We start from the raw sequence: 25,229 nt of genomic DNA, 5'->3' as shown, positions 1-25,229 counted from the left end.
TGAGAGTTCTAGAAGCTAGTGAGTTTTTAGGAAGATGAGTTCTAGAAGCTAGTGAGTTTTTAGGAAGATGGGAGTTCTAGAAGCTAGTGAGTTTTAGGATTCTATAGAAAGAAAAATTTGAAAATGGTATATTATTATTTAGAAATGTGTTTTTTCTTGTTTTTAATTGTTGACAGCCAGTAGACGCCATGTTTATATTGGTGAAGGTGAAGCATTGTAGTTGATTATAATGTGAAATGGAAGTTTTTTTCTGTTGGTGGTAAGCAAACTTGTCCAACAAAAATATAGGGTATATTTGTTGTCTTAAGGTGGAAGGTGTTACAGGCTTTGGTTTTTCCATTTATGTTTTGAGGTTGGACTTTAGCATGTAGGAGGAACTGATTGGTGTCACCTCGTTAGTCAGTATGTGTTTCACCTGTGCTGGCTTGTCCATCTCGTTAGTGGGAAGGTGTTTCACCTGAGCTGGTCCAGGTTCTATTTAAGAGTGTCTGGCCCAGTGCTCCAGTTGTCTTGATAGATGTGGAGAGTCGACACCTTTTTGGCTTGCTTCCTGTCTTTAAGTTTGGTGTGGGTTTTTCTTTTCCTGTTTCCATTGGGTTGCATCCATGTCTGAAATGTGCTGTATAAATAAAGCTTGATTTGAACATATTGTGAGTCAAATGAACCCAATGACAGACCAATCAACAGACTCTTGGCCCATCTTAGCATGAAAAACAGTTTCAATCTCACTTTTCAAGCCTGTTGAAGGAGTGGTAAACACCACCCCCGGCTCTACCAGGGGCTTGAGGTGATCTCCCACAGCTCTGCTTATGTCATGTTCTGTGGCCTTGCCATTCCATTTATTGACTGCCCCTGCAACACAGAAACACATTTAGTCATATTAAACACTCAAGTAATAGATATGGAGCATCTACGGCCTCAGTTACACCTGGCAACTAAATGTGACTTCTGTCATCTGATCACGCCAAGCTGCATTAGTTTCAGATCTACCAGGATGGGCCTTTGACATAGTCTGGATGCAGTCAGGCCACTGAACATGCATAAGCAATGTAAAGAGTAGTGGGGAAAAGTACATTTTACACAAATGACCTTCACAATAGCAAAGAACAAATGAGTGTGCCTGAGAGGAAATGTACTTTCATACAGCCAAAAGGGGTGGGAAATTACACCAATATCAGTGGACAATTTGTACTCATGTAAATAAACATAGATGGAACATATTCCCTTTTGCTGACGTGATGAACTGCTAAGGGAACATAAATATTTACCATCTAAACCATGTTTGACCTCTCACCTCTCTGGCTGTAGAAGTGTTCTTCCTAACCAGTCCCTCAACAGCTCTCTGACTGAGCTCCACCCTCACTGGGTCTTCAGAGGACAGGAAGGCTGAGGAGGGATGGAAGGATGAATAGATCAGTCAGTCAAAGTGTAGAGCTGCTGTCTGACAAAATCACCATTTTAGTAGTTCATTAAAGTAAATAAGGCTTATGACTGCTGAATACCAACTATCAATCACTTAGATCATGTATTTTCAGATAGAGATACATCCTTGGGACGTCCCTAGCCCATTGAAGTTAACATTTAAAATGGTTAAGGTCGGGGTTTAAGGTTGAGATATCCCAGATAGCATTGACCATTGTGCATTATTCTGTCTCTTTTACATAGCAGGTGTAAAAGAAACACAGACAAGACAAATAGGCACGCAATGGATTATGGTCATTGTAGTTAATTACGTTTTATGCCTAAACTATGTGGAATATTGCTCTGTTGGAAACTACAACTCCCTACTACATCACACAGTTCAGTCTGGGTCTGATTTATCTCTAGAGAAACTACAAGTCCCTACTACATCACACAGTTCAGGCTGGGTCTGATTTATCTCTAGTTGAACATCATCTTCCTACCTCATGAATGACTGACTGCCCGGTTCAACGTCAGTTCACCGTCTCACCTCATACTGTATTGGAGCAGCAGCAGCTGACTTGATCGTTGATGCTAATCAGCATGTTTTGAATCTGAGAGTAAATAGAGCCGAATACAACTCTAAAAATGAAGGGTTCAACTGGAGTTGTTGTCAGATCCCCTAAGAACAGTAGGGTTCTTGGTCAATGAAAAACAGCCCCAAAAGGTTCTTCAACGAGCTTGTTAGAAGGTGGGTTCATCGAGGAACCTCCGTTGTTGCTGGACTTCTTCCGAGAACTTCGCAATTACAACTGAAAACGATGGTGACAAGTTTGGATGCAACAACAAGTTAGAAAGGTTAAGTTGGGTTGATGTTTGGCTCTGAATATGTCTCGAAATAATTTCTATATAATAATATAACATACTAATAATGAATAACGAAGACAATTCTGGTTTTCTGTGAATATTTCCATAACGTTACTTTAGTTAATTACCGTAAATATTAGAAAGTCGGGTTTGACCGTCGGCGTTGTATGAGCTAAAGTACAGTACCGTTATCTAGCTAGATAACGTTATGTCCTATTGAGGCACAACTTGGTTTGGATTATTTCCCTCAACTATATTATTTCCCATATATTGTACAACAGTTAAAAAGGTAAGTTTGGGTTGATGTTTGGCTCTGAATATGTATCGAAATAATTTAATAATATAACATACTAATGAATAACGAAGACAATTCTGGTTTGTAGTAGGGTGTCCCTTGGGGGTATCCGTACCTATGTAGGACATGCGAGGGTTAGGCTAATAAACCAGGCGGAGCTAGAACCTTGTTGTCGCGCGTCCTTTTTTTTTTAGATCATACTACATGGTGTCAGAAGTGGTTTTAAAATTCACATAAACGTGAAGGGCGTCCCAAGTAAATCATACATTCAGGCTGTTTCAAATCAAGGAGGGCACCGTGTTGGAGATAAATCAGCGCATATAATTATTTAGCTAACTAAGTTACTGCTAAGCAACATGTTGCAAGAAGGAAGAAGCTGGCGGGATTTCAGGGTTTGCGTCTCCAAGTTAAACGGGCTCTGGCGCAAACACGGACAGGCCAGTGGCTAGTGCAGACGGATTTCGCATTAGTCCCCTGGATAATTTTGTTTGTATGGACATTCAAAACTGGCCGAACTGGATCAGGCGCTTTGAAAGGTACAGGGTAGCGTCAGGCTTCAACGTGAAAAATGAGGCGTTTAAAGTTAATACACTGATCTACTCTATGGGTGATGAAGCCGAGGATATATTAAATGCTTCACGGTTGACTGAGGAAGATAAACTTAACTACAGTGCCGTTTAAAGACTGTTTTGAAACGCATTTTGTAGAGAGACACAACATTATTTTTGAGAGAGCTAGGTTTAATATGCGCAAACAGGAGCAGGGTGAAACCACCGACAGTTTTATCACAGCTGTTCACAAACTAGCAGAACATTGTTAGTTTGGCGCGCTCAGGGAAGAGCTGATCCGAGATCGGATTGTAGTGGGAATAAGAAATATATTACTTTCTGAAAAGTTAGTTGGATTCCCAGCTTACCTTGTCCAAAGCTGTAAACCAGGTTAGGCAGAGTGAGACAGTAAAAAGACAGCAGACGAGGAAAAAAATGCATTTTCATACCGAGCTAAAAAAACTGAGGGGAACACAGAACAGAGACAGACGTGGAGAAAACAATCACAGACAGCACCAGTAGCTAGTTCAAGTGTTTGTCGCAAATGCAGGAAATCCCCTTTCCACAGATTGAAAGATTGCCCAGCAAAGGATGCTGAATGCAGGAAATGTCACAGGAGAGGACACTTTTCAGCTGTCTGTCGATTAAAGCAAATGCATGAGGTCTCAGAGGAGGTACAGCAGGACACCATCTTTCTGGGAGAAGTAAAGGGAAACCATGCTGGCTGGCATTCAGACATTAAACTCAATGGGGAGGTTGTCATTTAAACTAGACACTGGGGCAGCAGTGACAGCTATCCCAATTAGGCTGTATAGCTAGCTATAGCAGAGATGGCCCTTTGCTCTCTACAAACAAAACTGTACGGGCCCAATTAATAAGATTTTACCAGTGGTAGGGCACTTGGTGATTGAACTGGAGAGTAAAGATAAAAGTGCCATCCAGCCTGTCTTCGTCATTGACTCTAGCTGGGGCTGCCAGCAATTGAAGTATTGCAACTCATTGAGAGAGTGAGCGAACTGGTGGACCCAGGTGAGGTTTTCAAAAAGAAATTCCCAAAAGTGTTTTCTGGTCTAGGAAGGATAGAAGGTGACTACAAAATTTGCCTGAAAGAGGATGCTGTCCCCTATGCCCTTACCACCCCCCGCCGGGTACCTATCCCTTTATTGGCCAGAGTAAAGGAAGAGTTGGGGAGGATGGAAGAAATTGGGGCAGTGTCTAAAATAGAGAGTCCCACAGACTGGAGTGCAGGTATGGTGGTGGTCCCAAAAGCCAAATAAGGATCTGTGTGGACATGACTAACTTGAATGAGGCACTCTGCAGAGAGAGACAAATCTTACCATCAGTGGAGCAGTCACTGGCTCAGTTGGATGGCTCACCAGTCTTCACAAAGCTGGATGCCCGCTCAGATTTCTGGCAGATACCGCTGAGCATTTCCAAAGACGCATGTCCCAGCTGTTGGATTGGCTGAGTGGCGTCATAGTCCACGCGGACAATGTGCTCGTGTGCGGAAGGGACAGAGCAGAACATGATGTAAAGCTCACAGCAGTTCTGACCCGACTCCAGGAGACTGGTCTGGCACTCAATGAAAAATGCACTTTTGCACAATCAGAGGTCTTGTTCTTGGGACACAAAATCAGTGCAGCTGGATTAGAGCCGGACTAAAGCCTTTCTCAATTTTGTAAGAATGAACTAGCTAACGTTAACTAACTAAGGACGGTGACCTGTCCAGACGAGATGTTATATCCTTTTGAGGCACAACTAGGTTTGGATTATTTCCCTCAACTATATTCTTTCCCATATATTGTATATTGTTTCCATAAAGCCAAGATGGCTTTATACTCATTAACGTAAGTTTCCAATCTAGAGCAGTTCTCACTTTTGTGAGAATGAACTAGCTAACGTTAACTAACTATGTACGGTGACCTGTCCAGATGAGATGTTACAACGAACTGAATCGTCAATGGAGGTCTTCCTCTTTATATAGCCCGCTACAGCATGCAATACTATAAACTCACAAGGGGTCATAACGTAACATGTACAATACTATCCCATTTTGGTAACGTTACATGGACAATACTATCCCATTTTGGAAACGGTACATGTACAATACTATCCCATTTTGGAAACGTTACATGGACAATACTATCCCATTTTGGAAACGTTACATGGACAATACTATCCCATTTTGGAAACGTTACATGTCCGCCCCCTTGTGGAGGGAAATTAATATCTTAGATGGAAGTTGTAGATGGGATTCAAATGCATAATGGTATTAATACAGTGTCTAGACTTCCTCTTTTGTATAAATGCTCTTCAGAATCCAAACACAGTATTGCCACGCAAAAAATGTTACGTATAATCTTTCAAGTCAGCCTGATAAAATATTGAACAATGTGTACAATGATATCTTGAAATGTGATATTAGGCCTGTATGGCAGTACTGTTACTTTATGGCAGTACTGTATTGGCTAGTGCTTTCTCCAATATGTTATTCTATTTTGCATTAAATTGTATGTCGATGCCTTTTATCTTTCAATATTTATTTTATATATATATATATTTGTTTTAATGCTTGTAAGACAATTCTTTGACACATTTTCTCTTTCTTTGAAATTCTTATAGGACAGAACATGGACACAATGCAACTGGGATCAAGAAGAAGGTACAGATATGTTGTAGGACAGCTGCATTTTAAGTGAACATTTAACCTACATAGCAGTCAAAACAAACTGACATCTATTAGCATAGATGTGCAAATGATCTTTTCAGATCTTCTCAGAAATGAATCAAGTCCATGGAATGGATATAGACAAAAATATAATTCAAGGACTAGCAGAGGTAGAGAGGCGAGGCAGGGGTTAGGACATCATCCTGCTATTTTGACCGTCCCTGAAGGACAACACAGAAGAGGTACTTGCTCTTATTCCTTCCCTTTCTCTAATGTATTTTGTAATAAAATTAGCAAGTGTATAAGATCATTGCTTTACTTTACTAGGACTGGAGACCACAGCAGCGATTCTGCTCTTGCCCTACCTCTTCAATGAGGACCCGAGTGGCCTTTATGTCCGTGTCAAGGTATGCCTATGCACAAATCATCTGTTTCTTCATAAACATAGGTGTGCACGCTTATATAAAACTACAGCTGAACATTTGTTATGGTCTTTGTTAATTGTATGTGTATTAATCTTTTCTTACTTTTGTTGACACAGATTTCACCGCTCTTCAATCCTTTACTGCACATCGGCGGAAATCCATTTCACCATGAGAGTGAAATCCCGCTGGCCTTTGATGGGGAGAACATCCACGCCCTCGAGGACGTCCCCATGGGACTTGGGGCTCTGGTAGTGCTGGATTTTTTTATTTTCCCTTAAATTTCAGAAAAACACGTTCTTAAGTTACTGTGCTCTGGGGAGGAGAGGGGTTAATGAAATAGCGGCCACAACAGACAGACCTGATATCGCCCATAATTCGATGTCACGTGCTGACTGGGTATGACCAAAGTTATTCTATTTAGCTTCGATTTGTAGTACATTTTTACACAATAATAAATGTTTCTGATGCCACATCGCCCGTTTTCAAAAGGAGTCTTTGGTTTTTAGGGGCAGTCGCTTTTTAGCTGAAAGTATTTTCTCCACTGCGATACCAACTCCAGTCAGCAGATGGCGATGTGCGTCTTTCAGGTGATTCTGTCACTGTGACGTATAATCTAGTGGACGGGACGCTTCTTCAACATCAACAGCTAGTCAGCCACCTTGGTTTTCTCTAACTTTTTGGAAAAAATGTTTATTCAATACATCTAGCAACACCTCTCATACTGGGAAGAAAAATATAACATTTTCAGGCCTTACGGGCAGTTTTATTTCAAATGTAGTACCCGGATGGAGAAAATCCAATTAGCGTTTCATCCTTAGGGTAATTTAGGGTACCCTAAAGTGGACACACTCCCATCAGTTTCTGAGACAACTGCCCAGACTTGGTAGACTGTTTAATAATGCTTAAACCTCCATCTTTATCAAATGATCCATTAAAGAAACCAACTCAAAACCTAGGTACGTCTACGAATGGGTGGTTTAAATTGTATCTAATTATATTCCCAGTATTACTTCATCAAATCAATAGTAATCGATTATACACATACAATTCATCATATTTTCATATATGCACAGAATCCATATAAAACGTAATAAATTCTCAGGTACTCACGACAACCATTCCATTTGCTTTTTCAAGGACTCTCCAAACATACTCTCTGCAGAACAAGAAATAAACTTTTGTTTCCCGAACAATGACCATGGGATCCTCAACTGTTCTCTAACATCCCAGAGACCACGGCAAAATCAAGCTTCCCAGGAACTATAGATCTTCCGCTGCTTTCTAAAATATCATCCCGCTCATTATCCAAATTTCAATCATCTGATTAAGCATATTTTTATATGTTACTATCCAAACATCAGATTAAGACTCATTTCCACAGTGACACAATGCTTTTCTCAAACATACCTAATCAATTAGTTGTTTTTCAACCATTTTTTTACCTGTGGGAATATTTCCAAATTTCTATCTCGTTCCTAGGATAATGTAATCCTACATTTATATCTTTCAATACTTCTAAAATGGGGTCCAGGTTTAAAATAATTACAGGTGCACCTTACTATCTTATACTATGTCTTAACTTGTTATGGCTGCAATCCCATAACCGGGATCAATATGACAACTACCAGTGAAAATAGAGGGCGCCAAATTCAAACCACAGAAATCTCATAATTACAATTCCTAAAACATACATGTGTCTTAAATCATTTTAAAGGTAATCTTGTTGTTAATCCCACCAAAATGTCCGATTTCAAATAGGCTTTTCAGCGAAAGCACTACCAACGATTATGTTAGGTCTCCACCAAACCACAATAAGCACAGCCATTTTCCAGCAAAATATAGCATTCACAAAAAGCAGAAATAAAGATAAAATTAATCACTAACCTTGAATTATCTGCAGTCAAAATAAATGGCAATGCACTGGCTAAATGCAAAACACAAAACTTTTTGACTGCCCACCCTTGAGACAATCAGCAACCAGGTTGTTCTCACCACGGGCATGTCTGATTTCAAGAGGTAACTCCTGCAATATCTGTAGTAACTTTCCACCTCACTGCGGAGCCTCTTTCTCTTTTCAGGGTTCACGAGATAGGCATGTTGTTGGATCGGGGCCCAGTCCCCAATGTCATGCTTTAGTACATTTGGGTTGGCACATCTGAGAATTAACCCTGATATTCTAAAAGCAGGGCAACAATGTCAATGTAATTGTACAAAAAAATTGTCAGTTGGTTGCATAAATAATTATCATTACTAAATGTTACATGAAATGTAAATATGAAATATTTAATTGCATAAGTCTTATTTTCAACAGCTTTTCAATTACATTTTGCTAAGTGGGATAGCCCCAATGTCAAAACACATTTTTAACGTGTCTAAATCAATAACCAATATGCATGAACAGTTTGTGATATATTGAAAACCTAAACATAACATGTGCTATTTACACAAACATCTGCCACAATAATCATATTACTTGTATTTATTTAAACAAGCTCCTTATAAACTGCACAAGCACCAGAAACACTGTTGTTTTGACAAGTAGCAATCGATCAGGGGGCAAATCAGGTTGTACGTGCTGTTGAAACTAACACGAAAGAATACACATGGAAATGGGAGATATCTTTTACCTCACTGGTTAGAGGACAACCTGCAGAAGACAGTCAGCTACATTTTGGAGTGATGCATTTAAATTTAAGGGTCGCTAAACAAAGGAACGCAACACTTATTTGTCATCACTCATCGATATCAGGTGTCCTGAGAGGAGGGAGATGAGGTTGCACGTCCTGTTAAAACTAACAGCTCAAAAACCACACGGAATATGGGAATAATGTGTACATCCCTGGTTAGAGGACAACTCTTTTTTTGTTAGTCACTTTTTGTTAAATCTCATCAAATCAAATTGATTTATATAGCCCTTCGTACATCAGCTGATATCTCAAAGTGCTGTACAGAAACCCAGCCTAAAACCCCAAACAGCAAGCAATGCAGGTGTAGAAGCACGGTGGCTAGGAAAAACTCCCTAGAAAGGCCAAAACCTAGGAAGAAACCTAGAGAGGAACCAGGCTATGTGGGGTGGCCAGTCCTCTTCTGGCTGTGCCAGGTGGAGATTATAACAGAACATGGCCAAGATGTTCAAATGTTCATAAATGACCAGCATGGTCGAATGATAATAGGGCAGAACAGTTGGTACTGGAGCAGCAGCACGGCCAGGTGGACTGGGTACAGCAAGGAGTCATCATGTCAGGTAGTCCTGGGGCATGGTCCTAGGGCTCAGGTCCTCCGAGAGAGAGAAAGAGAGAATTAGAGAGAGCACACTTAAATTCACTCAGGACACCGAATAGGACAGGAGAAGTAATCCAGATATAACAAACTGACCCTAGCCCCCCGACACATAAACTACTGCAGCATAAATACTGGAGGCTGAGACAGGAGGGGTCAGGAGACACTGTGGCCCCATCCAATTCAGAGCCTGGATTTTTCCCCTGAGGCTAATATCCATAGCATGCTGAAATCCATAGAACAGGGAGCAAACATTTAGATTCTGCATTGCGACATCATTAAAATACTCCTACTACAATGTTAAAACATTCTACATTGTGACATTAATTCATTGATATAATGAAACAACTCCATGTATACATTTTCTGATATTTGATAAGAGATATTTTATCAGATTATCTCTGATCACAGCTATGAGGTTTCTCTCCTGTGTGGATTCTCTGATGAATTTTAATGCCTGATGAGGTGAATCTCTTTCCACAGTCAGAGCAGCAGTGAGTTCTCTTCCCTGTGGATCTCTGCAGGTGTTTCTTGAGGTGTTCTGATCTGGAGAGACTCTTCTCTGCCTCGTCAGCATAATGAGGTTGTTGAGGCTCCCCAGAGGATCCACGATAGTCCCGCATCTCTCCTGTGTGAACAACAAAGTCAGACAAATGGTTAAAGGCCCACAACAGTGGAAATACACTGTAAAAGGTGATGCCAACAGCATAGCCATGATGTTGTACAACAATTGAAGTCTGTAATAAATGTTACAATTGTCTTAAAATGAGCAAGAAAAGTCATATTTTAGTAGTAACATCGATGATTGCAGGCTAGAAATAAGTTATTCATGTTGTTGAAACTAAACACTGTGCCAGATGACTTTTGGTCTCCAATATAGGCCCCTTTCAGTGTTTCCTAAAATTGCGGCACGAGGGCATTGCACATGCAATTTGGTTATAGAAACTCCTCCCTGCTAATGAGGAAACCGATAGTTATGGATGTACTATATCTGCCTGGAGCAAAAATGGTGAGCAAAGATTTTAGTTTTTCACAAACTATTCTGAGTGTGAATGGGGGAAAACTCAGGGGAGTAACCTCCATTTCCAGGTTGCTTATGAGTGCATTTCACACTACTTTGGATTATAATTGTAAGGCTCGTTTGAATGTCCTGCTTAATATAATGTTTGCTACAGTATTAAGAGCCGCGTTAATGACAGTATCCATTTGAGTGTTGTCAATAAATTTATGATTCTTTTGAACTTCTTGGTGACAGGGGGCAGTATTGAGTAGCTTGGATGAATAAGGTGCCCAGAGTAAACTGCCTGCTACTCTGTTCCAGATGCTAATGTATGCGTATTATTAGTAGTATTGGATAGAAAACACCCCGAAGTTTTTAAAACTGTTTGAATGATGTCTGTGAGTATAACAGAACTCATATGGCAGGCAAAAACCTGAGACAAAATCCAAACAGGAAGTGGGAAATCTGATTCTTTTTTTAGCTCAGCCCCTATTGGAGATACAGCGGGATATTGGTTATGTTGCACTTCCTAAGGCTTCCACTAGATGTCAACCGTCTTTAGAAACTGGTTTGAGGCTTCCACTGTGAAGTGGGACTGAATGAGAGCTGAATGAGTCAGGTGTCTGGCAGAGAGTCACGCGCTGATCACGCGCATTTCACATGAGAGCGACCTGCGTTCCATTGCTTTTCTACAGACATAGGAATTCTCCGGTTGGAACGTTATTGAAGATTTATGATAAAAACACCCTAAAGATTGATTCTATACTTAGTTTGAAATGTTTCTACGACCTGTAATATAACTTTTTGAACTTTTTGTCTGACGTTCGGCTGGACCTGAACTTACGTTTGGATTTGTGTACTAAACGCCCTAACAAAAGAAGCTATTTGGACATAATCAAACAAATCAAACATTTATGGTGGAACTGGGATTCCTGGGAGTGCATTCTGATGAAGATCATCAAAGGTAAGTGAATATTTATAACGCTATTTCTGACTAATATGGCGGATATCTTTTTGGCTGCATTGTTGTCTGAACTCTGTACTCAGATTATTGCATGGTTTGCTTTTCCGTAACGTTTTTTTGAAATCTGACACAGCGGTTGTGTAACAGGGTTATATTGGTGATTACCCTTGCCACTTTATTGTTAAGCCAATGGGTTTTTGGTTTGAGTTTGTCTTGCCTTCACCTACTCAACATGGCATCTTATTGGCTGGTTTGCGTAGCTTGCTTACGAGGGGGGATGTTCCAGTTAGAATCGTCCCAGTGAACAAGCACCAAACCAGCGGTAAGTTGTTGGTTGCAAAGCACTGTACATCAAAAGTGATTTTTATACTCTCAAGTGATAATTTAAATGTACAATTTATATCAAATGGTTTGTAAATGTTATTCGAACATCACACATAAGATGCAGCGGTTTTTGGAGAATATTGTGCATTTTGTTGTAAAGAATTCCCGCCAGTACTAGCTAGCAACTTACTGTGTCTGGTGGGGGGAGGGGGGGGGGGGGGGGGAGGGGTTCATATATTTTGTACAGAGTGTGAGTGCAGAGTTGGATGGTGAGCCATGCATTGCATGACGTGCAATTTTGTGATGTTCATATCAGGTACATTGTTAAAGATATTATATTGTATATTGTAATTGTATTATTTTGGTAACTAGCCCAGTGAACAAGCACCAAACCAGCGAGCGTGAGTGCAGAGTTGGATGGCGAGCCGTGCATTGCATGACGTGCAATTTTGTGCTGTTTATATCAGAATAAATCTACATGACTGGTGCTACATGTTGGAGTTCCGTGTCGATGACTGATTGTACACAACGCAAGACGAGTACTGTTACAGTGGTGCCGTGACCGTTCTTCTGGATCGGATCATCCTTCGCTGGATTTCCATCTCAGAACTTCGCCGTGGTTGCCGTTGTGGAATCAGATAAGACGTTGCTGGTGCAGTTTATGGCGATATCGCATTTCGCCACAAGAGGGCGCCACTACAACGTTTTATTATCGAAATTGATGATTTCTCTGGCTGAGGCTCTTCACAGATAAACGATAACTTTTGCGTTACTTGTTTATTTGCAATTCTAATGTTTTTCTGATATAAGTAGGGTGAGTTTTACCAGTGTACTAGATATAGGTTAGATTTTGACGTGAGGTTTAAAAATATATATATATACATGTTTTGCTATTTACATTTTTATTAGGGTGTTGATTTCCCATTGTTAAAATGGAAGGTGTTGGGAAAGGTAGGGGTTTCCTGTCATTTAATCTGTCACCATCTGTTGATAGGGGTTCAGCCAAAATTCCAATTACTTTTACACCTATGCCTAAACTGGAGGGTTTTGATGATAGTTCATAGCAGACATAGTACAGCAGATTGGTCATTCCATTGGGGACAACATTGCCTCCTGTTTGGAGTCAAAGGCAATTGTTGGACATGTTGGGGACAATGTTATGGGGAGTGTATGCAGTTTGAGGGGTATGGATGTGTCAGGCCTGAACCTGGTATTGAAGTCTGATATCAGGGAACCGGTGTACTTTGCATGAGTGGGAGGATATGGTAATGGTTTACATGCGTAAGAGGGGCGTGTCTGTGATGGACAAAGCAGTTGAGGTTATGGGCAGGCTTATGGGAAGGGCCCGCGATGTTGTTAAAGTTGGCATACGCAGCAATCCCTCCATTGGTTTATCTAAAGGACCGAGTCCCATCTTTGACATACTGAAACAACATTTTAATGACACTGTTTTTTCAAGCATGCCCCTTGCTGACTTTTATGCCACATTACCTCTGACTGATGAACAACCATTTGAATATTGGCTCAGACTGAACAGGGCTATGGAGGTTGCTGAAGATTGTCTAAAGAGACAGGAAAAAAGTGTTGAAGACCCATCTCGTGAGCTCACAGTCATGTTCATCAAACATTGCCCTAATGCTGAACTGTCGCTTATCTTTAAGTACAAGCCATTACAGCAGTGGACTGCTGCAGATGTTCATGAGAGGCTGGATTAATACAGGAGGGAGCGGAGGTACTCTCACTTATCTAAGTTGACCCCAGCCATCGCAACAATGAAGCAGGAAGTTGGTGCTGTCATGCCGATCACCATGCCTGCTGTGAGAACCCACATGGAAGTACCCAATACGTTGCCTTACCCAGCCCAGACTATTCAGGGCTCAGCTGAGCCGATGGAACGTATCCTTGCAATGCTGGAGCGTGTGCTGGAGCAGAGGCCACAATAGTCTGACCAAAAGTTCCAAAAAGGGAATAGGAGCAAATTGAAGTCTAATGGGCCATGTAACGTGTGTGGGGATGCTAGACATGATACTTACTTTCACTGCAGGGCCAATCACCTCTGCTTTCTTTGTCGTGTAGCTGGCCACGCACGCTCTCAGTGCCCCAAGGCCGCAGCTCTGAGCACAGCTGGTGGAGTCCCTACAGTAGTCACTCCTCAGCTCCCGGAAAACTAGTAGGCCTGCATGTAGAAGGGGAGAGTGTTGGGCCTTTTGTAGAGTCCCCATCAGTGAAAGCTGTTGATTTGGAGTCTGTATATAAAAGTGTTTGTGACGAAATGGAGATGAGAAGAGTATCATAATGCAGAATACACAGAGACGTTCCCCGTATGATGATTTATTCTATGCCAAGGTGTTAATAGGAGGAGAAGTGGAAGTGAGAGCTATGCTTGACAGTGGGTCCATGGCTTGTACCTTGAGTTCTAGGGTCTTACCTGAACTGTTGCATGCAGGAGTGTTGAAAGTCCATCATTGAGTCCTACAGAGGTAGTCTTGGTTGGTTGTGGTGGGTTGAAGACGAGGCCTTTGGGAGTATGTGAGCTTGAGATGGAGGTGTACGGATGTAGAGTTGCTGTGCCTACACTGGTGGTTGAAGGCCAGAGTGATGACCTCATCTTGGGCAGCAATCTCCTAAAGCACTTGATTCACCACCTGAAGACGGATGGCGATCTCTGGAAGAGGGTTTATACTCCTGTGTGTGACGGGGGTGAGCTAATCGATATGATGGCTAATGTGGAGAGATGGAGAGACAGTGAAGTACCTGACAAAGTTGGAACTGTGAGACTAAAAGGGGCTGTGACTCTAGAGCCTGTGCAGGAGCCTATGCAGGAGCACTTAGTCTGGGGCAGACTACGAAACACTCAGAATCTATCAGCTGGCAGTGCTGTTGTCATTGAGCCCAGCAGTTCAAGGTCAACACCAAGGTCAATACTGGTAGGGAGGACAGTAGCTCTATTGCGGGGGGATGGGTGGCTCCCTGTTAGAGTGATAAACCCTTCTCAGAAGACAGCGACATTGAGACGAAATGCCACTCTAGCCGATGTCTTTCCTTGCATGGCTCTAGAGGACTTTGACTGTTCGTGTGTGAATGGTGATTCACCAGCAGCTTTACAGCAGCAAGTGCAGAGAACGGCTGATATACTCACTGACTGCCAAGATGACTTGACACTGACTGATGACGGTTCCAGCCAACTTCACGATACTGGCGGACCTGACAGTTCAAGCGATCCTGAGGTCTTATGTGACTTAGGTTTGACTGATATTGATGTCTCCTCCTGTCAAGCGTCTCCTGCGGTAAGAATAAACTCATCCAGCTCATAGCTGAGTACCAGTCTATTTTTTCCAGGCACAAGTTGGATTGTGGAAAAGCTTCCGGATGTCTTCACCGCATTCAACTGAGTGATGAGAAACCCTTTCGGATGCCCTACCGACGCCTTTCACCAAATAATTATGAGAAGCTCAAACAAGCATTGAATGAGATGGAAGAACGTGATATCATAAGGAAGTCTAGTAGTGAGTTCGCCTCTCCCCTTGTCCTTGTATGGAAGTCTGGAGACCTGAGACTCTGTACTGATTTTAGTTTGTTCAATGCTCGCACCATCAAAGACGCCCACCCACTCCCTCACCAGGCTGACGCGCTGGCTGCGTTAGGTGGAAATGCCTTTTTCTCGACAATGGACCTTACCTCTGGCTACTACAATGTGGAAGTGCATGAGGATGACCGGAGATTCACAGCTTTTACGTCGCCATTTGGATTGTACAAATACAATAGTATGCCACAGGGGTTGTGTAATAGTCCTGCAACCTTTATGAGGATGATGCTAAACATCTTTGGGGATCAGAACTTTCTTAGCCTGCTGTGTTACCTTGACGATGTCTTGGTCTATGCGCCCACTGAAGATCTGGCTATACAGCGCCTGGAAATGGTTTTTGAGCGTCTCAAGGCTTACAACCTGAAGTTGGCGCCAAAAAAGTGTAACTTTCTGCAGAGGTCTGTGAAGTTTCTGGGGCATATCATTAATGCTGATGGTGTAGCTACAGACCCTGAGAAGGTGAGGGCCATTACAGGAGTAACATAAGCTGATCTGATGAAAGATGGCACTGACATTCCATCTCAGAAGAAATTGAGGTCATTCCTTGGAACAGTTCATTGAAGGTTGCTCAACCATTGCAAAGCCTCTCTTTGGATTGACAACTGGACACAAGGCTCCATGCTGGAAAAAGAAGCAAAGGTCACCTGTCAGGAAGTTGACGGCTGCCGACTGGACAACAGAATGCAGACAGGCCTTATTCCAGCTAAAGCAAGCCTTACTGGACCAGGATTTGTTGGCCCACCCCAACTTCGAAAAACCCTTTCTACTCTCGGTGGATGCATCCAGCAATGGCTTAGGTGCTGTGCTATCCCAGGTGCAGGAACCGGGAGCTACAGCGAGACCTATAGCCTTCGCGAGCAAGTCCCTCAGTTATGCACAGTCGAGGTATCCTGTGCACAGGCTCGAGTTCTTTGCCATGAAATGGGCTATCTGTGACAAGTTCCACCACTGGCTACGGGGACAGCAGTTCACGGTATGGACGGATAATAATCCATTGACATACATTCTGACCAAAGCAAAGCTTGATGCTTGTGAACAGAGATGGGTCGCCAAGCTGGCACCGTACGAGTTTGACATCAAGTACATCCCTGGAAAAATAAATGTTGTTGCAGATGCTTTGAGCAGAGAGCCCTTCGTACGACCCAGTGCACTCCATCGCCTGACAAGGGTCCCGTACGAGACCTTACTAGCTGAAACCGACGCTGTGCGCACAGACAGAGTGCAAGATGTGTTTCGCTGGTCCAGCCACCCCTTTGACAAAGCCTCTGACTCCAACAAAGTGGTCATTAGCTGTCAGGATACTGTTGACCCCCCATCTGGTGCTTTATCAAGACATGAAGTTGCAGCTGTTCTTCATTCACTGGGTGGGTGAAGTGGGCTCACATGCACTGCTGTTGCCACAGCTCCCACAGGCTGTTATGCCATCAGAGCAGACCGATGTCGATGTTCTGCCACACGACCTACTGATGAGTAAGCAGCGTGATGACAACGTGATCAGCAAAGTCATCTTCTTTGTGGAGAGGGGGAGAAGACCATCCCGGAGAGAGCGTGCCCATGAGAGTGTTGAGGTTTTGTGTCTTCTCAGAAGTTGGGACAAGTTGACCATGAAGATGGGTGTACTGTATCGTGTTTCGAAGAATGTGGTTACACAGAGGAAAATGTATCTGTATGTGGTTTCAGCCTCCATGAAAGCAATGGTGTTGAAGGGTGGCCATGATGAAGCTGGCCACCAGGGCCAACAGAGAACAGTCTACCTGACAAGACAGAGGTTCTTCTGGCACGGCCTGGAGAGGGAGGTAAAAGCTTATGTGAAGTGCTGCAGGAAATGCATGGTGAGCAAGACTCCTGATCTGAGCCTCTTGAACTAGTGTGCATAGACTTCTGGTCAAACAAGTCCTTGGATGTGCTCGTTGTTACTGGCCGCTTTACCAAGTTGGCTCATGCCTTATTTTGTCCGAACCAGTCTGCTAAGTCAGTAGCTCATCAGTTATTGCCACGGCAATAAATAGGCCATAGTAGCAAAGTAATTGCAAATTTGGAAATTAACACTGGAGTGATAGATGTGCAGATGATGATGTGCAAGTAGAAATACTGGTGTGCAAAAAAAAAGTTTTAAAAAATGGGGATGAGGTAGGTAGTTGGATGGGCTATTTACAGATGGGCTGTGTACAGCTGAAGCGAGCGGTAAGCTGCTCAGATAGCTGATGCTTAAAGCTAGTGAGGGAGATAAAAGTCTCCAACTTCAGTGATTTTTTTTGCCATTTTTTCCAGTCCTTGGCAGCAGAGAACTGGAAGGAAAGGCGGCCAAAGAGGTGTTTGCTTTGGGGATGACCAGTGAGATATACCTGCTGGAGCGTGTGCTATGGGTGGGTGTTGCTATGGTGACCAGTGAGCTGAGTTAAGGCGGAGCTTTACATAGCAAAGACTTTTAGATGACCTGGAGCCAGTGGGTTTGGTGACGAATATGTAGCGAGGGCCAGCCGATGAGAGCACACAGGTCGCAGTGGTGGGTGGTATATGGGGCTTTGGTGACAAAACAGATGGCACTGTGATAGACTGCATCCAGTTTGCTGAGTAGAGAGTTGGAGGCTATTTTGTAAATGACATCGTCGAAGTCAAGGATCGGTAGGAAAGTCAGTTTTACGAGGGTATGTTCTGCAGCATGAGTGAAATAGGAAGCCGATTCTAGACTTAATTTTGGATTGGAGATGCTTAATATGAGTCTGGAAGGAGAGTTTACAGTCTAACCAGACACCTAGGTATTTGTAGTTGTCCACATATTCTAAGTCAGAACCGTCCAGAGTAGTGATGCTAGTTGGGCGGGCAGGTGCGGGCAGCGATCGGTTGAAGAGCATGCATTTAGTTTTACTAGCGTTTAAGAGCAGTTGGAGGCCACAGAAGGAGTGTTGTATGGCATTGAAGCTTGTTTGGAGGTTTGTTAACTTCTTATGGCTGAGATCCCGTTACCGGGAGCGATATAACAACAACCAGTGATAGATAGTACATATAGTAGCCATATTCAAAGGAACAGAAATCTCATAATTAAAATTCCTCAAACATACATGTATCTTATATCGTTTTCAAGGTAATATTGTTGTTAATCCCACCACAGTGTCCGATTTCAAATATGATTTACGGGGAAAGCACCACAAACGATTATGTTAGCTCACCAACAACTCACTAAAATACACAGTCAATTTTGCCAGCCAAAGAGAGAGAAAAGCACATATAGAGATAAAATGAATCACTAACCTTTGATAATCTTCATCAGATGACACTCATAGGACTTCATGTTACACAATACATGCATGTTTTGTTTGATAAAGTTCATATTTATATCAGAAAATCTGAGTTTACATTGGAGCATTCCATTCACTAGTTCCAAAAACATCCAGTGATTTTGCATAGCCACATCGTTTCAACAGAAATACTCATCATAAATCAAGGTGCACCCATGACCAGCTTGGAAACCGGATTGCACAGAGGTGAAGGTACGGTGGGATTAGAAAAGGTCAGTGATCTGTTTGTTAACTTGGCTTTCGAGACTTTAGAAAGGCAGGACAGGATGGATATAGGTCTGTAACAGTTTGGGTCTAGAGTGTCACCCCCTTTGAAGAGGGGGATGACCGGGGAAGCTTTCCAATCTTTAGGAATCTCGGACGATACGAAAGAGAGGTTGAACAGACTAGTAATAGGGGTTGCAACATTGGCGGTGGCTAATTTTAGAAAGAGGGTCCAGTTTGTCTAGCCCAGCTGATTTGTACGGGTCCAGGTTTTACAGCTCTTTCAGAACATCAGCTATCTGGATTTGGGTGAAGGAGAAGCTGGGAAGGCTTGGGCAAGTAGCTGCGGGCGGTGCGGAGCTGTTGGCCGGGGTTGGGGTAGCCAGGAGGAAAGCATGGCCAGCCGTAATGAAAAGCTTATTGAAATTCGCGATTATTGTGTATTTATCGGTGGTGACAGTGTTTCCTAGCCTCAGTGCAGTGGGCAGCTGGGAGGAGGTGCTCTTATTCTCCATGGACTTTACAGTGTCCCAAAACTTTTTGGAGTTAGAGAATGCACATTTCTGTTTGAAAAAGCTTGCCTTTGCTTTCCTAACTGACTGTGTGTATTGGTTCCTGACTTCTCTGAAAAGTTGCATATCGCGGGGACTATTCGATGCTAGTGCAGTACGCACAGGATGTTTTTGTGCTGGTCGAGGGCAGTCAGGTCTGGAGTGAACAAAGGGCTATATCTGTTCTTAGTTCTTCATTTTTTGAAAGGGGCATGCTTGTTTAAGGTGGTGAGTAAATTCCTTTTAAAGAACAACCAGGCATCCTCTACTGACGGGGTGAGGTCAATATCCTTCCAGGATACCAGGGCCAGGTCGATTAGAAAGGCCTGCTTGCAGAAGTGTTTTAGAGAGCGTTCGACAGTGATGAGGGGTGGTCGTTTGACTTGCGGATCGTTAACGGATGCAGACAATGAGGCAGTGATCGCTGAGATCCTGATTGAAAACAGCAGAGGGGTATTTGGAGGGCAAGTTGGTCAGGATAATATCTATGAGGGTGCCCATGTTAACGGATTTAGAGTTGTACCTTGTGGGTTCCTTGATAATTTGTGTGAGATTGGGGGCATCTAGCTTGGATTGTAGGAGGGTCGGGGTGTTAAGCATATCCCAGTTTATGTCACCTAACAGAACGAACTCTAAGGTCGATGGGGGGCAATCAATTCACATATGGTGTCCAGGGCACAGCTGGGAGCTGAGGGGGGTCTGTAACAGGCAGCAACAGTGAGACTTATTTCTGGAGATAATAATTTGTAAAATTAGAAGCTCGAACTCTTTGGGCATGGACCTGGAAAGTATAATAGAACTTTGCAGTTCTATCTTGACGGAAAATGTTGTAGATAGGGATGGAAATTTCAGAATATTTGGTGGCCTTCCAAAGCCAGGATTCAGACACGGCAAGGACAGCAAGGTTGGCGGAGTGTGCTAAAGCTGTGAGTAAAACAAACTTAGGGAGAGGGAGGAGGCTTCTGATGTTAACATTCATGATACCAAGGCTTTTATGGTTACAGAAGTCAACAAATGAGAGCGCCTGGGGACACACAGGGCTTGGGTTAACCTCTACATCACCAGAGGAACAGAGGAGTTGGATGAGTGTACGGCCCAAAGGCTATCAGAAATGGTTGAATAGTGCATTGGGAACAGAGAATAAAAGGAGCAGATTTATGGGTGTGGTAGGAGGGATTCAAGGCATAATGTACAGACAGGGGTATGGTAGGGTGCGGGCAAAGTAGAGGTAAACCTAGGTATTGAGTGACGATGAGAGGTTGCATCTCTGGAGGCACTAGTTATGCTAAGTTAGGTCATCTCATGTGTGGGAGGTGGGACAAGAGAGCTCTCTGAGCCTGAGTGGGGCTAGGGGCTCCGCAGTAAAATAAAACAATGATAACTACCCTAAACAACAGAACACAAGGCACATTGACATTAGAGAGAGACATAAAGCGAGGCATAAAGCAATCACAGGTGTTGATTGGGAGAGCTAGCTAAGACAACAACGGGTAAAATGGCGATGAATGGGCAGAGAGGGTCAGTTAACTACACACAGGGCCTGAGTTCGAAGCTGAGGTCGACAGATAAACAAAATAAACAAAATTGAGTACCGTGATTAATGAACAGTCCAGCAGGCATCAGCTATGTACCCAAGTGATCATAGGGTCCAGTGAACAGCAATATATGAACCAGGGAAGCCGTTAGGTAGTCATTACTACGCTAGCCGGGAGATGCGCCTGGCTCGAGGCTACTGGTGCTAGCTTCGGGACAAGGGTGTCACCGACGTCTGGCAAAGGCTGGTTGAGGGCACATCGGACGGAATTACGTCAACAGACCAGTCATGATGGATAGGCGGGGCTCCGTGTCGACAAAGGGTCCAGGCCAATTGGCAAGAGGTATTGTAGCTGGAGTAATTTTGGCAGTGGCGTTAGCCACTATAGCCAATCGGTAGCAGCGGTGATCCGGTGCCAAGGTCCAGAGTTTACAGCAAGGATCCGGTAGAATATTGGGCTCTAGCCGTGTATGAGTGGGGTTCGGGTGACCAGCTGAGTAGGCCGGGAGGTGGGCCTCAGGGATAGCTTCGGTACTGGGTGCCACGGTGAGTGCAAGCTAGCTGTGAAGATCAGAAGTAGTGGTCCAGGGATTACGGCAGGGATCCGACATTGTTGTGGAGAGACAGTCCGATACTGGTAGACTGGCGAGTATTATCCAGGCTAAAAACAGGGCTGGTATCTGTCCAGAAGGTAAAAGCCGCTAGCAGTGGCTAACAATGACTAAATAGCTTGTAGCTAATTAGCTGGTTAGCTTCTGGTGGTTCTTGAATGTGTTCTAAAATAAAAAATAACAGCGATTCCGTATCACATTGGGTGAGGCAGGTTACCGGAAGGTATAATCAAATTAAAAATCGAAAAGAGATTGAAAATAAAATTGAAATATATACAAAAAATACAAACGTACACGAGAGGACGAACAAAAACACGTCTTCACTGCTACGCCATCTTGGATACTAGTTGGGGACAGCACTAGAACATGATTTTGGGTCTCCCGAGTGGTGCAGCGGTCTAAGACGTCACTACAGACACCCTGGTTCGAATCCATAGCCATGAAGTGCTTTGAAAGGCTGGTAATGGCTCACATCAACACCATTATCACAGAAAGCCTAGACTCACACTAATTTGCATACGGCCCAAACAGATCCACAGATGATGCAATCTCTATTGCACTCCACACTGCCCCCTCCTACCTGGACAAAAGGAACACCTATGTGAGAATGCTATTCATTGACTACAGCTCAGCATTCAACACCATAGTACCCTCAAAGCTGATCACTAAGCTAAGGATCCTGGGACTTAAACACCTCCCTCTGCAACTGGATCCTGGACTTTCTGACGGACCGCCCCCAGGCGGTGAGGGTAGGTAGCAACACATCTGCCACGCTGATCCTCAAAACTGGAGCCCCCCCAGGGGTGTGTGCTCAGTCCCCTCCTGTATTCCCTGTTCACCCACGACTGAATGGCCAGGCACGACTCCCACACCATCATTAAGTTTGCGGACGACACTGATCACCGACAATGACGAGAGCCTATAGGGAGGAGGTAAGAGACCTGGCCGGGTGGTACCAGAATAACAACCTATCCCTCAACGTAACCAAAACTAAGGAGATGATTGTGGACTACAGGAAAAGGAGGACCGAGTACGCCCCCATTCTCATCGACGGGGCTGTAGTGGAGCAGGTTGAGAGCCTCAAGTTCCTTGGTGTCCACATCACCAACAAACTAGAATGGTCCAAACACACCAAGACAGTCGTAAAGAGGGTACGACAAAGCCTATTTCCCCTCAAGAAACTAAAAAGATTTGGCATGGGTCCTCAGATCCTCAAAAGGTTCCTCAGCTGCATCAGATGCATCACTGCCTGGTAAGTCAATTGCTTGGCCTCCGACAGCAAGGCACTACAGAGGGTAGTGTGTACGGCCCAGTACATCACTGGGGCTAAGCTGCCTGTCATCCAGAACCTCTACACCAGGCGATGTCAGAGGAAGGCCCTAAAAATTGTCAAAGACCTCAGCCACCCCAAGTCTAGGACAAAAAGGCTTCTCAACAGTTTTTACCCCCAAGCCATAAGACTCCTGAACAGGTAATCAAATGGCTACCTGTACTATTTGCATTGTGTGCCCCCCCAAACCCTTATTTAACGCTGCTGCTACTCTCTGTTCATGATATATGCATAGTCACTTTAACTGTACATACTACCTCAATTGGCCTGACCAACCAGTGCCCCCGCACATTGGCTAACCGGGCTATCTGCATTGTGTCCCGCCACCCGCCAACCCCTCTTTTACGCTACTGCTACTCTCTGTTCATCATATATGCGTAGTCGCTTTAACCATATGTACATATTACCTCAATCAGCCTGACTAACCCGTGCCTGTATGTAGCCTCTCTACTGCTATTTTTCACCTAATACCTTTTTTTTTGCACTGTTGGTTAGAGCCTGTAAGTAAGCATTTCACTGTAAGGTCTACACCAGTTGTATTCGGCGCCTGTGACAAATAAACTTTGATCTGATCACAACCGGTCGTGATGGGAGTCTCATAGTGTGGCGCACAGTTGGCCCACTGTCATCTGTGGTACGCAGTCATTGGAAATAAGATTTTATTCTTAACTGACTTGCCTAGTTAATCAAAGGTTACTTTTTTTTTTTTTAATAACAAAATAGTGTTTTATGACAAAACATTTTTTTTTTTTACAAATCAGTCAAGGCACCGACTTTGAGAAGGGCATAAAACAAAGGTTTCAAACCAATTCATGAATGTAATTGAATCTAGGTATGTTTTCGCCATCACCTTATAACTGTTACGCCAAGATGTCTGAACTTCTTGACGAGGTCGCTAGGTGTTGGGTTAAGGTTGATACAATAGCTTTCTCTATGAATTTGAGAGTGGTTACATTTCTTTCTTTACCAAACCAAGTCTCTGGGCAGCCATTTTGTTGCTGTTTAAAAAATCCACACATCAATCAATCAACCAATCTGTAGTTCAAACACTGTTTTGGTTATAAATGATAGGGTTGGAGAAATGCAACTATATTCAAATTCATAGACAGACCTATGGATGCAAGGACTGACCATCCATGACCATCCATGAAACCAACATTATAGTTTTAAGCATGTTGAGGCTAAACAGTGTTGATTTACATTGTTTCTTAGCATTGAAGTAAGAAAAGCTTATTTTGGGTTCTGATGGGGTACAACAGTTGAACTAAGCTCATGAGGCATGTGTTATATTCTTCAAGAATCACAATATGGATGTAGCAATTGCAAATGTCCCCTTTAACATCACACATCAGTTCAACAACTGCAGAGTTTGAGCCACTGTATTTAAGACAGTACATACTAGGAGAGAGGGGTACCCCTACACAGAACTGAACTGGATCAAAGATGGCAGACAGAAATACCAGGAGAGGTGGGTACCCCTACACAGAACTGAACTGGATCAAAGATGGCAGACAGAAATACTAGGATGGAAGCAAATGTAAGGGATTATAAGGTCATAACGAATCAAGCAGAAACATGTACAGTTGACAGGAATGTTAGTTAATGTAGAGACAAACGATTATGCATTTTTTTTACGTAAAGTTAATTTACGAAAATCGCGATTTAGCAAACTAGCTGACTAGCTAACATTAGCCAGCTAGCATTGTGGATGTTGTGACATGAGTATGAAATTGTCATTCTGGTTGTTTTAGCGACTCCTGAAATGACCAGCAAACCAGGTTGTCGTTTTGTGAAACAGTGGATGTATAGAATCTAGCTAGGTGAATAATTTACTGCAAATTGAATGTACAATTTTGTAAATTTGCCTTGCTGATATTTTCCATGCAGATAGATGAAATAACGTAGCTAGCTAGCTATGTTCTTGTTTATTGTGCAGTGGATGATTATAATCCCTGTATGCCCATGGATGTGTAGCTAGCTATCTAGCCGATCTGTGTAATGGACCCAAACGTTTGGTATTGTTATATAAATATTCATACACATAGCTCATATAAACAAAGACATTCCATCGCAAGAACACATACACCCAGCCATAAGACTGACCCCCTCTGTTCTCTTCTTTCACGACCCCCTCTGCTCTCCGGTATCAGATTTCCAGACACACAGATATCTCCTTGTATAAACACACATCTCATCCCCCTCTACTGGCCGGTCCCAAGAGCAAAGGACTTTTGCTGTGCACCAATGGGGCCCGCTCTGGCTAGAGCAAGGCCCGCCTCCAACCCTCCGACCAGTCAGAAGACCGAAACGACAAGACTCCACCTACTTTATTCTATGTATAAA

General features: G+C 43.2%; 1 protein-coding gene across 1 annotated transcript in view; it reads left to right on the top strand.

The window, feature by feature from the left end:
• The window catches only part of LOC139364513 (merozoite surface protein 9-like), a 324,715-nt gene that overhangs the window by 91,108 nt on the left and 208,378 nt on the right, over positions 1-25,229 (top strand). The gene's annotated exons all lie outside the window — the stretch shown is intronic.

The sequence above is a fragment of the Oncorhynchus clarkii genome, chromosome 13, assembly GCF_045791955.1.
Source record: "Oncorhynchus clarkii lewisi isolate Uvic-CL-2024 chromosome 13, UVic_Ocla_1.0, whole genome shotgun sequence".
Lineage (NCBI taxonomy): Eukaryota > Metazoa > Chordata > Actinopteri > Salmoniformes > Salmonidae > Oncorhynchus > Oncorhynchus clarkii.
Note: the sequence above shows the minus strand (reverse complement) of the source record. Positions and strands in the feature narration are given on the sequence as shown.